The sequence below is a fragment of the Centroberyx affinis genome, unplaced genomic scaffold (genome assembly GCF_046629955.1).
Source record: "Centroberyx affinis isolate AG114_WGS23_722 - 3 ecotype Tasmania unplaced genomic scaffold, CSIRO-AGI_Caff_v1 ptg001993l_1, whole genome shotgun sequence".
NCBI classification, from domain to species: Eukaryota; Metazoa; Chordata; class Actinopteri; order Beryciformes; family Berycidae; genus Centroberyx; species Centroberyx affinis.
The window spans coordinates 58752-72632 of NW_027280337.1; positions in this window are offsets into that span (position 1 = coordinate 58752).

Below are 13881 nucleotides of genomic sequence, written 5' to 3' on the forward strand. Positions count from 1 at the left end.
AGCCTGTGGAGAGAGAGAGAAAAACAAAGTGTTTGAGAAAGACTCAGTGCTTAGACAAATGCCAGATATTAATGGAATACAGTAACCTACAACATACTTTGAATAACAAAGGAAATCTGTTGTAAATGGCACTAATCGTGAGCTTTAGTGCCATTTACACCGGCATAGTAGTTAGATGAAACTGATTAATATCTACTTGTGCTTACTATGTGCTCCCATCAGCTCACCCCAAAGGCCAGTCCTGCCATTGTCTCTCAGAAACCTCACATCTCCAAAAAGAGTCGAGGAAAACTGGTGGTGACCATGTAGTGGTTTAAGGTCCATGGTAATGGATATGTATCTATCTATCTATCTATCTATATATATATATATATATATATATATATATATATATATATATATATATATATACACACACAATAGAGAATAATACCTATTTTGTGTAAGACACTGTGAGAAAAGGAATTTGTCAATTTTAATAAAAAAGGCATTCATTTCAGTCTGCTTCAGGGCCCAAATTGACTTCAATATACTGTATATTCTAACATTTTATATATTTTTTGGGTACGCCAAAAAAGTAAATTATAACACTAAATAACAAAATAACTCCTGGAAAGCAATGATCATCACATATGATGATATATATAACAGTAAGTATCCAAGGATCAAATTTTCCTTTAACTTTTGTCCATTGAACAGTTGACAAGAGCATATTTGTCGTACCTGGAAACAGATACTAACTTACTAGCCCTCCATTTTCCAACCCAAATGGTGAGCGTTTGAGCACAAACCTGCTCTTTTTGTTTTGCTTTTTATTTTCCGAAAACATTTCTAAGGTGGTTTTACGTCATGTCGACAGTGGAGAGTGAAAGGAAAGATGCTAGAAAGTCAGGGCGATGACATATTGCAAAGGCTGAGAGGGTGTTTCAAACCTACCACATTGTAAACATATGGCATGTGCCACCTGACTCTCCGGCATGTGCCAGCAAAATGTGTTTTGGAGCGTTAGTAAAAAAATCAGTCATAATTTACTCCGTGGTCGCAGTGGCCCGGGCCGCTCCCGGCACCACGAGCTGATCTCAGCACGGCCACCATAAAGCATCTGGAGATGGGAGGCAGACAAGCTTACAGACACTCCAAACTGTGTTAAATCCTTCTCACAGAGCGCGAACACACACACAGACCCCCACACAGACCCCCACACCTCTTACACACACACACACACACACACACACACGCTTCTAGCTTTAATCCTAGAATCCCATACTTTCAGTCTGAGACCTGAGAGGAAAATTACTAGATAGAGAGAGACAGAGTGAGAGTGTGAGTGTGTGTGTGACAGAGAGAGAGAGAGAGAGAGAGAGAGAGAGAGAGAGAGAGAGAGAGAGAGAGAGAGAGAGAGAGAGATAAGGGGCAAGGAATTGGCAACTCAGAAACTGTAAATTCTTCCGTTTCAAGGCTGTTTTTTTTCTCCACTTCACAAGCCAACATTGGTGGATTCTCTCTCGCTCTCCCTCTCTCTCTCTCTCCCACATATAAAGGGGGTCAGTTAATGGTAACGCCTCAGGGGAGCGGAGCAAAGGAGGACACGGAGGAAAACAAAGAGCGAAAAGTGAGAGAGAGCGAGGCAAGGAGAGCTAAAATAGGCGCGCTCATCGAGGATTCCTCTTGAAGTGTCTCCCACTGAGGGTGGGCGGAGCTAGCCTGCAGTGACTTCACTTTCGCACGCGCTCACATCAATGGAGGAATGCTGTCTGACCCCACGAGGGGAGTCTCTCAGGGGAGTGGAGGGGTGGGAGGATGGAGGCAGGAATGAGAAAAGAGCGGGGATGGGGACGGGTGGGCGAGTTTAGTCCAAGACTTTTATCTATTCCTTGGTCGGTTTGCGTAATGTGAAGCTGTGTCATGTGTGTTTACGTGGTTGGATGTATGCGTTTGTGTGTGTGAGCACTGTGATCATGACTGAACTCTCTGATCTCTAAACACACACACATACAGGCATACACACACACACACACACACACACACACACACACAGTCTGCCATCTTTCCCAGGCTTCAAGCACTGGCAAAAGTGATATTGATGTCATATATTTGATGAGGAAAACAAGAAAAGCGGCAAGACCTCCCCAGAGACCAACCTGACAATGAGTGACTGGCTTCTCATTGGCTCTAAGTTCCTGCAAATGACTTTGGTACTGCAGTGATAAGCTACTGTAAAATGTTAAAATCCACTGTGAAAAAACAGCGTCCATGTAGCAGAGAAAAAGTACTGTCTTTCAGTGACTTAAGTGTGTTTATCAATTGGTTTGATCGGCAGGGAAGTCTAATAGTCTCTATAAGTCTCTATAATTGCAGTGCTGGACTTCTGTAAATGGTGAAAACAATCAGGTGCTGAATAGAAAATAAATGATTCCTCTGTTAAATCTTCCATCTTTTGCTACTCATTTGGTTTAGTGCACATGCACAGAATCTGTGTGTTTGGAGAGAGATCAATCCCAGAGGAAGCTTTACACCTCACTGGAATGGCAAACGCCTCTAAAATCCACACAAAGTAATATTTACGACAAGCTACCAGACAAGGTATTTGCTAAAATGCTCCAGAAAAAAACAACGTGACAGCAGCTGTAAAATCAGCACTTACAGACCCAACAAGGATCTACGCTGTTGTTTTTTTAATACCTTATGTAAGAGCAAAGTCAGACTTACAAAACGATGTATCTTGCAGCTACACCGGAGAATAAATGAAGAATTTACAGCCTGTTGAGCGGTGCTATGATGTGAAGCAAAGTTTTACAAGGTTTTTCACACCCCCTAAGTGTAGTTCAGCCATGCAGTTCAGCAGAAAGTGAGATGCATTTGAGATACTGGAACTGACGCACTTGGCACTAACCATCATATGCACACGCTAAAAGTTGCTTGACTTGCCCATTTTTAATATTCAATTGAACTGTAACTGAATCTCTCAATGTCTGTCTGCTGGCCTGATGTAGCAAACCACAGCCATAGTTCATTTTTTGTGAATATGGCTGCACCTAATAAACTGCCTACTGAGTCTAGACCTGGTCTTAAGTTCCCAGCACCAATCAAATCCCAACTTTCTATGGCCTTTTTCTAAGCATAAGCTGATGGAATCTATAGATGCAAAGCCACTGAGAACAACTACATCAGTGTTCACATTGAAAGGCGAACTCTGTGAACTTTATGACTAAGAAATATGGGCTTAAAAGGTAAAGATTACCTGAGTCGTATTTCCACACAGTTTCTTACACACTTCCAACAGTGGCTTACTGGTCTTCTATCTGCTCCTAATGCACTTGTTACTGCTCCCTTCTCTAGAGAGCGTTTTATCGCTACAATTATCTCTGAGGGTAGCAACGCTTTCCCTTTCTCTTTCTTACCCACTCTTTCTGTTGCTCACGCACACACACACACCTCATACTTCTCTCCCTCTCACTCTAAGGTAGCAGTTTTCAGGTTTAAAAGGCTTCCACTGAAGTGCCAACAAGTAGCTCTTTCTCGCGCAAGAAAGCTGCCGCCTTTGCAAAGTGCTTCATTTCCCCTCTGCTCTTATCCTCTCCTCCGTCATTTACTCTGGATCCTGAAGGCTTTGCTTCCTGCCGAGAGGAACGGGGGCTTTTCACACCTACTCCTGTTACATACAGTCCACTTTATTAAGACTAGACTAAAACTAGCAACAGACAGACTGACAGCACTCTCCCAGAAATCTGCAGGAGAGAGGGAAAGGGGGGAAAATAGAGAAAGAGAGGGAGAAGTCTTGAATGTGTGTATGTGTGTGTGTGTGAGAGAGGGAAAGGGGGTGGAAGATGAGCTGGAGAGAGAGAGGGACAGATTGGCCTTGTGCTGACAGTGCATAAAACCCGAGGTCTTGGTCTGGTCTGTGAGGAAGTGTTGTTAAAATGGCTGTCTTCTCAGAGATTTCTACAGCAGCCGCGCGGCGTTTCAAGCGACTGGGGGATATCACATATCGTCCGTCTATAGCAGCAACATGAGCTCCCCTCAGACTGTGGAAAGTCAGGATGACTCATTGAGGGGAACAATTGATCCAACAGCAAGTGCTGGAGCAAAAACCAGGCAGGTTTAACCACATGGGCCCTTCTTAAAAAGGTGCCACGTTTAGGTTTTTCTGATTAATACAAGACATTGGTGTGAAATTAGAGACGGTTGTGACAATATTTAGAACATTTTACTCTCTTTTATGTGACTGCAACTGTTATGTTTGTTATGATGCTGCTTTTCTGGCCAGGTTACTCTTTGACTAACCCGATTAAATAGGGATAAATAAAAAAAGAGAGCAATTGCCCTAATGACCTGCTTTGTGCTTCTATTGGATGCAGTATGGGAGTTCTCAGGAATTTCCTACAAAACCCCTACCAGCAGGCTGGTAAGTTACACATCAAAAGCAGTAGGTAGGTGATATTAAAACAACAAGATGTGGTTTGGGGTGCATGGTGCTTGCTAGGCCAGTGAGAATGACAAACAACTTCTCTCTGTTCTCAGAAAACTCTCCCAATAACCAATGCACTGTTCCAGCAGCAGAACCAACACAAAACATTATAGATAAGTCCCAATTACTTGTGCCATAAGAGGTGCAGAGTGCTGGAATGACCATTACACGATTAGAGACGAACACCACATGGCAGTGCCTCCACTCTGCCACTGCAGAAGTGCAGTAAGAGGCAGATCTACAGTACCTGCCTCAAGACAGCTGAGGTAAGGGCAAACTTCCACAGCTCCCTGGCTTAGAAGCTGAGACAGACTGAGCTTCGCCTGAGCTCAGAGGAAACCATGAGCCTGGGGTAGGCCTCTGCTGGCTCACAGCCCTACATTTACATTTCACATTTACATTTTAGGCATTTAGCTGATACTGTTATCCAGAGAAACGTACAATGAGCGAACAGGAAGGGGTTCAATATCTTTGCTTAACTATGACAGGAGACATGACTGTTGCAATGATTGAACCTGTGAAGTTTTGGTTACAGAACTGTCTGAGCCGCCCTGTCTTGCCAAAAAGAAAATGGAGAAAGTAGTGGTAGGAAAGTTGGTAGGTGTAACTCTGATCATAAAGCACATTAGCTGTGTTGTGGACTTTCTGGTAAGTGTCTGACAGTTGGACATGCATACTGTTTGCTGATAGTGGCAGCTACTGCAGCTGGTCATTATGCGCGACCCGCCTTTTCAAATTATCAGCACAAAATACAGTTGAGGCAGCGTTTTTTCTATAAAAAAAGCAGAATAGTGTGAGCGCACCATTACTGGACAATATATGCCAAATGCACAGAGAAACCCTCAACAACCCCCCCCCACACACACACACATATGTGAGTTTGTGTGTGTGTTTGTGTGTGTGTGTGTGTCCTACCAGACTGTCCTGGTGGAGGTATTCCAGACGAGACTCTGGGCAGACACAGCAGCACTGTCAGAACGCCCGCTCTGCTCCCCCAACATGGCTCCATGGCTATGGGCTTAGGCACCCCCTGTATACACACACACACACACACACACACACACACACACACACAAATACAAGGGAAGAGAATAAAATAAGTACATAATGAGTAAACCCGCATCCATCTTAGTCATTGGTTGTACACTGGAAAGAAAATAAGTAAATAAGATGCATTTAAAAGTGGTGCCAGAATAGAATAGAATAGAATAGAATATTCAGTCAAACCGCATAGAGTAAAACCACATTTAGAATAGAACAGAATAGAATGGAAAAGAAAAAAAGGAAAACAATATTCATTCATTATTATCATTTACCCTCTCAGACAATGCCATACCAGATAGGTGACTACACAGTGTGTGTGTGTGTGTGTGTATGTGTGCGTGCGTGTGTGTGTGTGTGTGTGTGTGTGTGTGTGTGTGTGTGTGTGCATGTGTATGTGTATGTGAGTGTGTACAAGTTCCCTATCACTGCCACTGCAGGCTAATGGAGCGAACGTTCTTTCACTTAGCCTGTCTGTCTGGAGAACGGAACAACACACCCCCAAACACCCGGAGAGCTCCAGCCCTCCCACCCAGGCTCCTGACACCAGCTCCCCCAGGATCAAGGCCTCCAGTGGGGGGGAAGCAGGCTAAGTGGCAGCCTGTGGAGCTCCACCTGATGTCTAGCTGACGGAGATGGATAGAAAGTACACCTAGAGAGAGAAAGCCAGGCTAAGCTGCCGTGTGTGTGTGTATATACGCGTGGACGTGCATGTGTGGGTGTGTGTGTGTGCATGTGTGTGCTTGTACAGTAGCTATCACATCCATTCTACTTCATGTTTTGAGACAGTCCCAGAGTACATAGTCACTGGCCTCCTCATTTATATCCATAAATTACCCTCAATCCGTCCCTCCCTCCTCTTTCTCTTTCTGCTGCTCTCTTCTCGTCTATTGTCTCAACTTCCCAAGAGGAAGGTCTGAAATCTAATATGGAGCAAACCAGAGATGGATTCAGCTTCTCATTAAGTGAAAAATGTGGGGATGTTTTTCCTCAGAAAATTTCAAATGCTGATGATGACAACTATCTCTTTACATTACATTACATTATGTCATTTAGCAGACGCTTTTGTTCAAAGCGACTTACAATCGTGTGTATATATGTGATAGTTTATGGATCTTTGCAGATAAATTCAATATTCACTTTCCTTCCTCCAGGGAGGTCAGAGGTCAGGTTCAGCTACAGAACAGCTCATGTGGAGCTAGTAGGGATTCAGTGTCTTGCTCAAAGATACTTCAGCAGAGCAGATGCTTTCCAACCCAGGTTCCCCTGGTGAGGGACGGTTTCTCTTAATTCTAGACCACCCTGTCACCCATACTTCATGCATAATCGTAAAAGATTTAACCCTTGTAAAAGTTCCACTTCTTGTTTTGGGCCCATACATTTAGTTCTTTGAATGTGAAATGACAGTGTTTTATGAAATGCAAAGTCTAGCTTTTGGTACCCAGACATGAGGTGACCATGAATATAAAGTGCTTCCTTAATCCAAAATATCCAGCGCTGTGTAGTGGTCTATATCCAGTACTGATGGAGCTCAGTGTATATCATGTGTCTCAATGTACTGTCTAATGCTTAAGATAGTATTTCCTTTCATCAGGTCTTAATCCACAACACGGAGAGACGGAGAGGTATTGAGTTATTGATCAGAATTGACCCTTCCGCCACACTGTACCACAGAGGTCAGAGGGATGGACCCTGTTTATTACTGTGGTCTGGAGGGATGTGACACACACACACACACACACACACACACACACACACACACACAAACTCTCCATCTTCATAGCTTTATTTTACAACCACACACATATTCACCATCTCCCCACTCCATGTTTTTTTTCTTCCTTTTCCTTCATTGTCTCCTTTATTCACTTTCGCTTATCGTAAGCCTCAAATGTCATTCATACGGTGGGAATCTTTACTTGTCATAAAAGATCAGGACAAAGCAGTTGGACATACAGCAGAAAGAGAATGTATTTCACCAGGGCTTACCTGGCTATCAATATAAAACGCATCAAAAAATACAAAAGATAACAGAACAAAACTGAATAAAACAAAAGAACAGAACAAAACAGAACATATCCTAGAATAGAACGGAACAGAATACTGTATGTGTGTGTATTTAATCTTTTTTATCTGTTTTTAATCTGCCTTCTACTGGTGTAAAGCACTTACCATACAAATAAAGCTTATTATTATTATTATTATTATTATTATTATTATTATTATTAAATAGAGACTAATGGCAACACTAGCCATGTAGCTGTATCTGTAGGCGCTGTGTGTATCTATTTCAGCGTATGGAGCAGTGGTAAGGGGGTCACTGGTTTGAATCCACAGACAGGATGGGGAAATCTCGGTGAGGAAAGTGAATATATAACGCTCTAAACCCTTTTCCTCAACATCTACTGTTTAGGAGTGCATGAGCAAGACTCTTAACCTCCGCTTGCAGTAACGGAGCTGATCAAGGCCGACAGTAGAAGCCTGTGGTTGTACTGGGAAGACAGGCGTGACTGTGTCTAACTGTGTAAATGTGAAGCAGGGTGTTACTGAAAAAGACCATCTGTGCTCAATAATTACTGTGAATAAATAAAGGTTTACAGCAACAACAACAAAAAAAGGTTGTCCAAACATTTAATTAGTCAGAGCGACCTTCATTTCCAAGGACTTAAAATCAACTGTAGAATTGAACTTGACTGTCCAAGCTTTTATAGCTGGATAAAATTATTTCATATTATTTACTGGCACAGCTAATCAGACAGTACAACAATACAGGACAGTTACCACCCACCCAGCACACACACACACACACACACACACACACACACACACACACACACACACACACAGTGTAATTAGAGGACACATCAACACAGTAGGGCTGCTATCAAAGTAGTTATCAACCAAACACACCACAGCAATACGAAGACCACCTTGGTACAAACACAGAGACAGAGAGAGAGAAAGACGGACACAAACACCCGCACACACACACACACACACACACACACACACACACACACACACACACACAAACATCCCCTCCGGTGCTAATAGGTTTAAGTGCTGGAGCGTACAGCATAATTAGAGGCTAGAGGCTCCTCTGTTTGTTTAGCATTTCAGAGTGTCAGGGAATGATGAATTCCCTACTAACTAGCCAGAGAGGAGAGCACACAAACACACACACACACACACACACACACACACACACACACACACACTCAATGACACTAACTAGAACTTCCTATTAACAAGCTAGCACTCTCGCTACTGATTGAGATTATATACAGAAAAACAAAACAATTAGTCATCAGAGTTGTTCTGTTTCTGATTTCTCTGGTGGAGAGAGGAAGGAGAGAATGAATGGGAGAGAGAGATAGATGAGGAAAGAAGAGTAACAGGTGCTTGTTAGAGCTGGCACTATGGGAATATGTAGCGTAAATTAACTTTGTTATTGTCAAACACACACACCTAGACACACAGAGACATACACAGACATCCTAGACATTTGCATACACACACACATACACACACAGACACACACGTCTATTTCCTGGAGGCTTATAGTTTAAGCTCTCTGAATAGGTTCCCACTTCACAGCGATTTTCCTCTAAACATCTGTCTAACAGGTTTGTATGCACTTCAGTGTGTGTGTGTGTGTGTGTGTGTGTGTGTGTGTTTGTGTGTATAGTTACAATCCACTAGCTCCTTTGATCAAGGAGTGTGTGTGAAAACACACACACACTCACTTTTATGTTGACTGGCCTAAGAATTTATTTCCTTCAGGAAATTACTAGTCAGTTACAGTAATGGACCATACACTTGTCATTTCCTTCAACATCACCACACACACACACACACACACACACACCACACACACGCGTATACCAGACACAGTTGATTATCCCACCTGTTGCCTCCACTGGGCAGCGCGCACACACACACACACACACACACACACACACACACACACACACAGGTTGAAGCACTAATCAGTGTGTGTGTAGATCCATTAGCAGTGATAATCTGTGTGACAGGGTTGTGTGAGCAGCCCTTCCCCAGGCTATCCCACCATGCATCACACACTGGCCCGTTCCATCTTAATACTCATTAATAGGCTGCTTAGTGAAATGACACCTCCAACACCACAGAACGTGTGTCTGTATGTGTGTGTGTGTGTGTGCACCAGCATCCAACTGTGTACACTGGTGTTTGTGGGTAAGAGAGAGAGAGAATGTGTGTGTGTGTGTGTGTGTGCGCAACTATTCATGTGAGTGAATGTACAGTATGTGTGTAAATGATGAAGCAGAGCCAAAGTGTTGCGACAACTGTAAGAGCTTTCTCTGGCTCCTTTCCCAACCTAATCACAGTAAGTGAGAGAGGGAGAGAGAGAGAGAGAGAGAGAGAGAGAGAGAGAGAGAGAGAGAGAGAGAGAGAGAGAGAGAGAGAGCGAGAGAGAGCAAAAGTGTGATAATAAAGAGAGAGGGATCAGAGAGAGGTAGAAAGAAACAGAATCAAAAGCGAGGGGTGAATAGATAGAGAGAGCGAGGTGGGAGGAGTCCAGGTGCCCATTTAGGACTATGGTAAAATCCTGCTGAGCTGTCTGCCCAGCATAAAAGCTTTCTCAGCCGATGGCCACTAAGTACAGCAGAACAGAACAGGGGTCTCGACCTAGGCAGAGCATTGGAGACAGATTAAGGTCTCTCTCGCTCTCTCTCTCTCTCGCCCTCTCTCTCTCTTTCTTTGGCTCGTTTTAGATTTCAAGTGCCACTTAAGCACAGACACCAGTTTTTTGCTGACCGAGTGCAATGTTTAAATTGGCTACTTGCCGATACCGAGTATGACTATTGGCAATTTAGGCACTTCATTCTATACAACGCTGTGGGAATAATACTGAGTGATCTGTTTTTTTTAAAGACTTTAAAGTGGTAACATGCATGTTTCTTTTGTTGTTGTGACGACATCTATGGTGACCAGTGCTATGACGTCTCTTTCTTTGGAGTTTCTGTTGATGAAGTTTGAGTTTTCTTCTTCTCTGTTCAGCCATGGTGGCTATCGCTGCTCATGCTAACAGTTCTTCTTCTATTTCTTCCAAACAACCTGAAACTCCTGTGTGCCAGAGGATTTTTCCCAGGAAAGATCTACAATACCCAACACTGGGTGAATAGAACAGCAAATGTAAAAGCTTTTATTTAAATGTAAAGCTTTTTTTTAACTGGATAAGGGTTGAAATCATTATTGGCGATAGGAATGTTGCAGAGTATTATTTAATGTTAGTCAAATCAAATGTAACTACTTTTTTCTTTATGTAGTTGTTTGATTAACATTGTGTGGCTTCTATCAATGGAGCCTCTACTGTGCCAACCTTATTATTATAGACTTTTTCAGTGATTAATTGTTATTGATTAATTCATAGATATTCTTTTTTTAAAATGAATAAAGTGATTAATTAAATTCACATTTAAACGGCACAATGAATAAAAAAGATTAAAATAAATAAATAAATGTATCATTTAATAATTCCATTCATTATTCTGTCTTTAAGATTAATACATTTCTGAATTTATAACTGGATTTTTAACAGGCATTTAAATTGTACTTTTTATTATTATTTTATGAAATGTATCATTTAAATGCAAATTTACTTAATCTCTTTCTAAGTTTAAGCGTTCATAATCATGACCTAAAAAATCCAACTGATCATTGCATGAAAAATCTCTGTGATAACAAGAACAATTAGTCTTTATATTTACTGTTTTGATAGTAGATTGATCGATTGATCAATTGACTGATTGATTGATTGATTGATTGACTCTGTGTTGCAGTCCCTCTATGCATGTAACCCTCTCTGCTTTCCCTCTGTCTATAAAAAGAGAAAAAAGAAGAAAAAAAAAGAACCTAATGCATTATCTTCTAACAAAAAACAAACAAACAAAAAAGACCAGGATGGGATTCTAGCACAACACAGTTTCGAGTGAGAACAGTATGTGTGGCTATAGGCTGAGCGGCTGTGCCTTATATAACTGTCCTCAAGTACAGTAGAGAATCTTTGAAGCAACAAGAAAGGATTCAGACGAAAGGAAAACAATTTTTCACTCTTCAAATTTTTTTTAAAGTAACCGAAAGCACAACAAAGTGACAGAGAGAAAACACTGACAAGGTCACTTTACACTGCAACCTTCTTTCGAGTCCATTTCTTTTCTTTCTGTGTGTTTCTCTTTTTATCTAGAGAGAGAATAAGAGGGAGAAGAGAGAGAAAGGAGAGAACGTTCCAGGATATTGGGGATGCTTGGTCATTCAACGTAGCATCAATCTCACCTCTCTCCCCCTTTCATCTCTCTTCACATCTTCTCTCTTCCCTTCTCCTCATCTCCCCCCTCCTCCCCACCCTTTTCCTCCCCTTCTCCTCTCATTTTGTTCTCCTGTACTCATCTCTTCTCCTCTCCTCTCTCTCTCAGACAAACAGTCTGTTGCAGCCCATTTTGTCCCTGGGATGAGCAAAGTGGTCAATTGAGCAGGACTTATAGGTGGGGGGTATTGCTAGAGCAGCATGATAGCTAAATTGTCTGAGGCCAGAGGAAATTGAGACAAAGGTTTATCTTCCTCTGAAATAGCTGCTCTTTTCTCTTGGCTCTGTTGCTGTTGCCCCCATTGGCTTTCATTGAATTTCTGTTCTGGATGCAGTAGAGGAGAATCATTTGTGGTAAATTGCAAAATACTTAGCCAATCAACCAAATAAGTACTGCAACTGCTTCCTGGCAAGTCAGGCATTAAAAAAAATGCCACCAAGTCTAAAAAAAAGAGTGGGGTTATTGTTTAAACCAACCAGGGTCACTGTTTGTAGCCAAGGTTAAAGAGAGTGAACAATTACATACAATGTGATTAAAGTAATCTTGTTTCAAAATGTGTTAACTACAATCTGTTACAGCTGCTTAAAAACTAAAAAAAAAATAGATTACTTGTTGGATTACTAAGGATTAAGTTTGTAGATGTAGATATGTAGATGGCGAAGTTACAGACACTAAGATATACATCTTAAAATAATGGTTGATACTGGCTGTAGATGACAATAACACCACAATTATAGTCTTTGGATTTCAACATAATGTCTAACTGCCTATTTTTGGGAGAGATTATGTAATCCAAAAATATCTCAAAGTAATCAGTTAAATTGAAATGAATTTCAGTTTTCAAAGGATTTGTGAACAGTATACCTGTTAAAATTTCAAGCAGGTAATCAGTAAATGATTTCATTTGAAAGTAACAAATCAAGCAGCTATAGTCTCTCCCCCATCCTCCATTCCATGCCTCCCTCTTTCCCTCTGCCCCCTTCCCCCCTTCCTCCCTTTCTTCCTCTTGCATTACAACCATTTACACCATTACCACCTTTCGATAGCACATCTGTTTTCCTTTCCGGGTGACTGGGCCCTTTGATGGATCCTTGGGTTTGGAGAAGGAGGTTAAGGTGACAAGCTCCTGCCTCCTGAAATCCAGCCTCAGGTAGTGACAGTGAGCCCTCATGTGGACACAGATACCAGGCCGCTCCACAAGAAGCACTTCACCACTCAACCAACCGTATTTGAGTACTTTGACATTTTGAATTCTAATCAGTGACTTTTCTCACCCAACACTTGTCACAATGTGGAGGGAAAGTTTCTCTGTTGGCACTTTAAATAACCAAAAACAAAACTCATTCAGCTAACAAGTCCTGACAACCTAAAGGGAAACTGCAAAACCTTAATAGTGTCACAAGTGAAAAAAAAATAACACAAAAATTAAAAATGTCGAGGCATCACTCCAAGAACACACATCAACATATGAAAAGACAGACGGAGAAGCTTCTAAGCAGCAGACCAAGGATAAAGAGACAAAGAAAAGAAGGCAAACCGAAGAGTAGAAATGAGCAAGAGAGGAGAAAAAGGAAGATGGAAAGAAAGAGAGAGCAGAGAGTAGAGCAGAGAGAGCGAAGAAGCAAGGTTAGACAGAAAGCTGGTAAGGCAGAAATTTGGGTAGACAGGTCAGACAGATATTTGTTTGTAGGATGGCTTAGCGGTCAGCGAAGTCGTACACCAACCAGAGGGCTTCGATCCCTTGTGAGGTTTTACTGTTCCAGTCAAAAGTTTCCTTGAGCAAGATACTTAACCTCTACCTGATCCAGGAGCAGCGCACTAGCCGGCTGACAAAAAAGAGGAATTCCCCCTCGCGAGATGAAAAAACAGTATATCAAACCCCCACCCCCCCAAAAAAAACAATATTAGGATCAGCCTGAGCAGTCTAAAGATTCGAGATGCACTGGACCACCACAATTTAATCTGTTTCTGTATTCCTATAAATGATGTAGAGTCAATATTTAATATCCATTTACTTGCCAACAA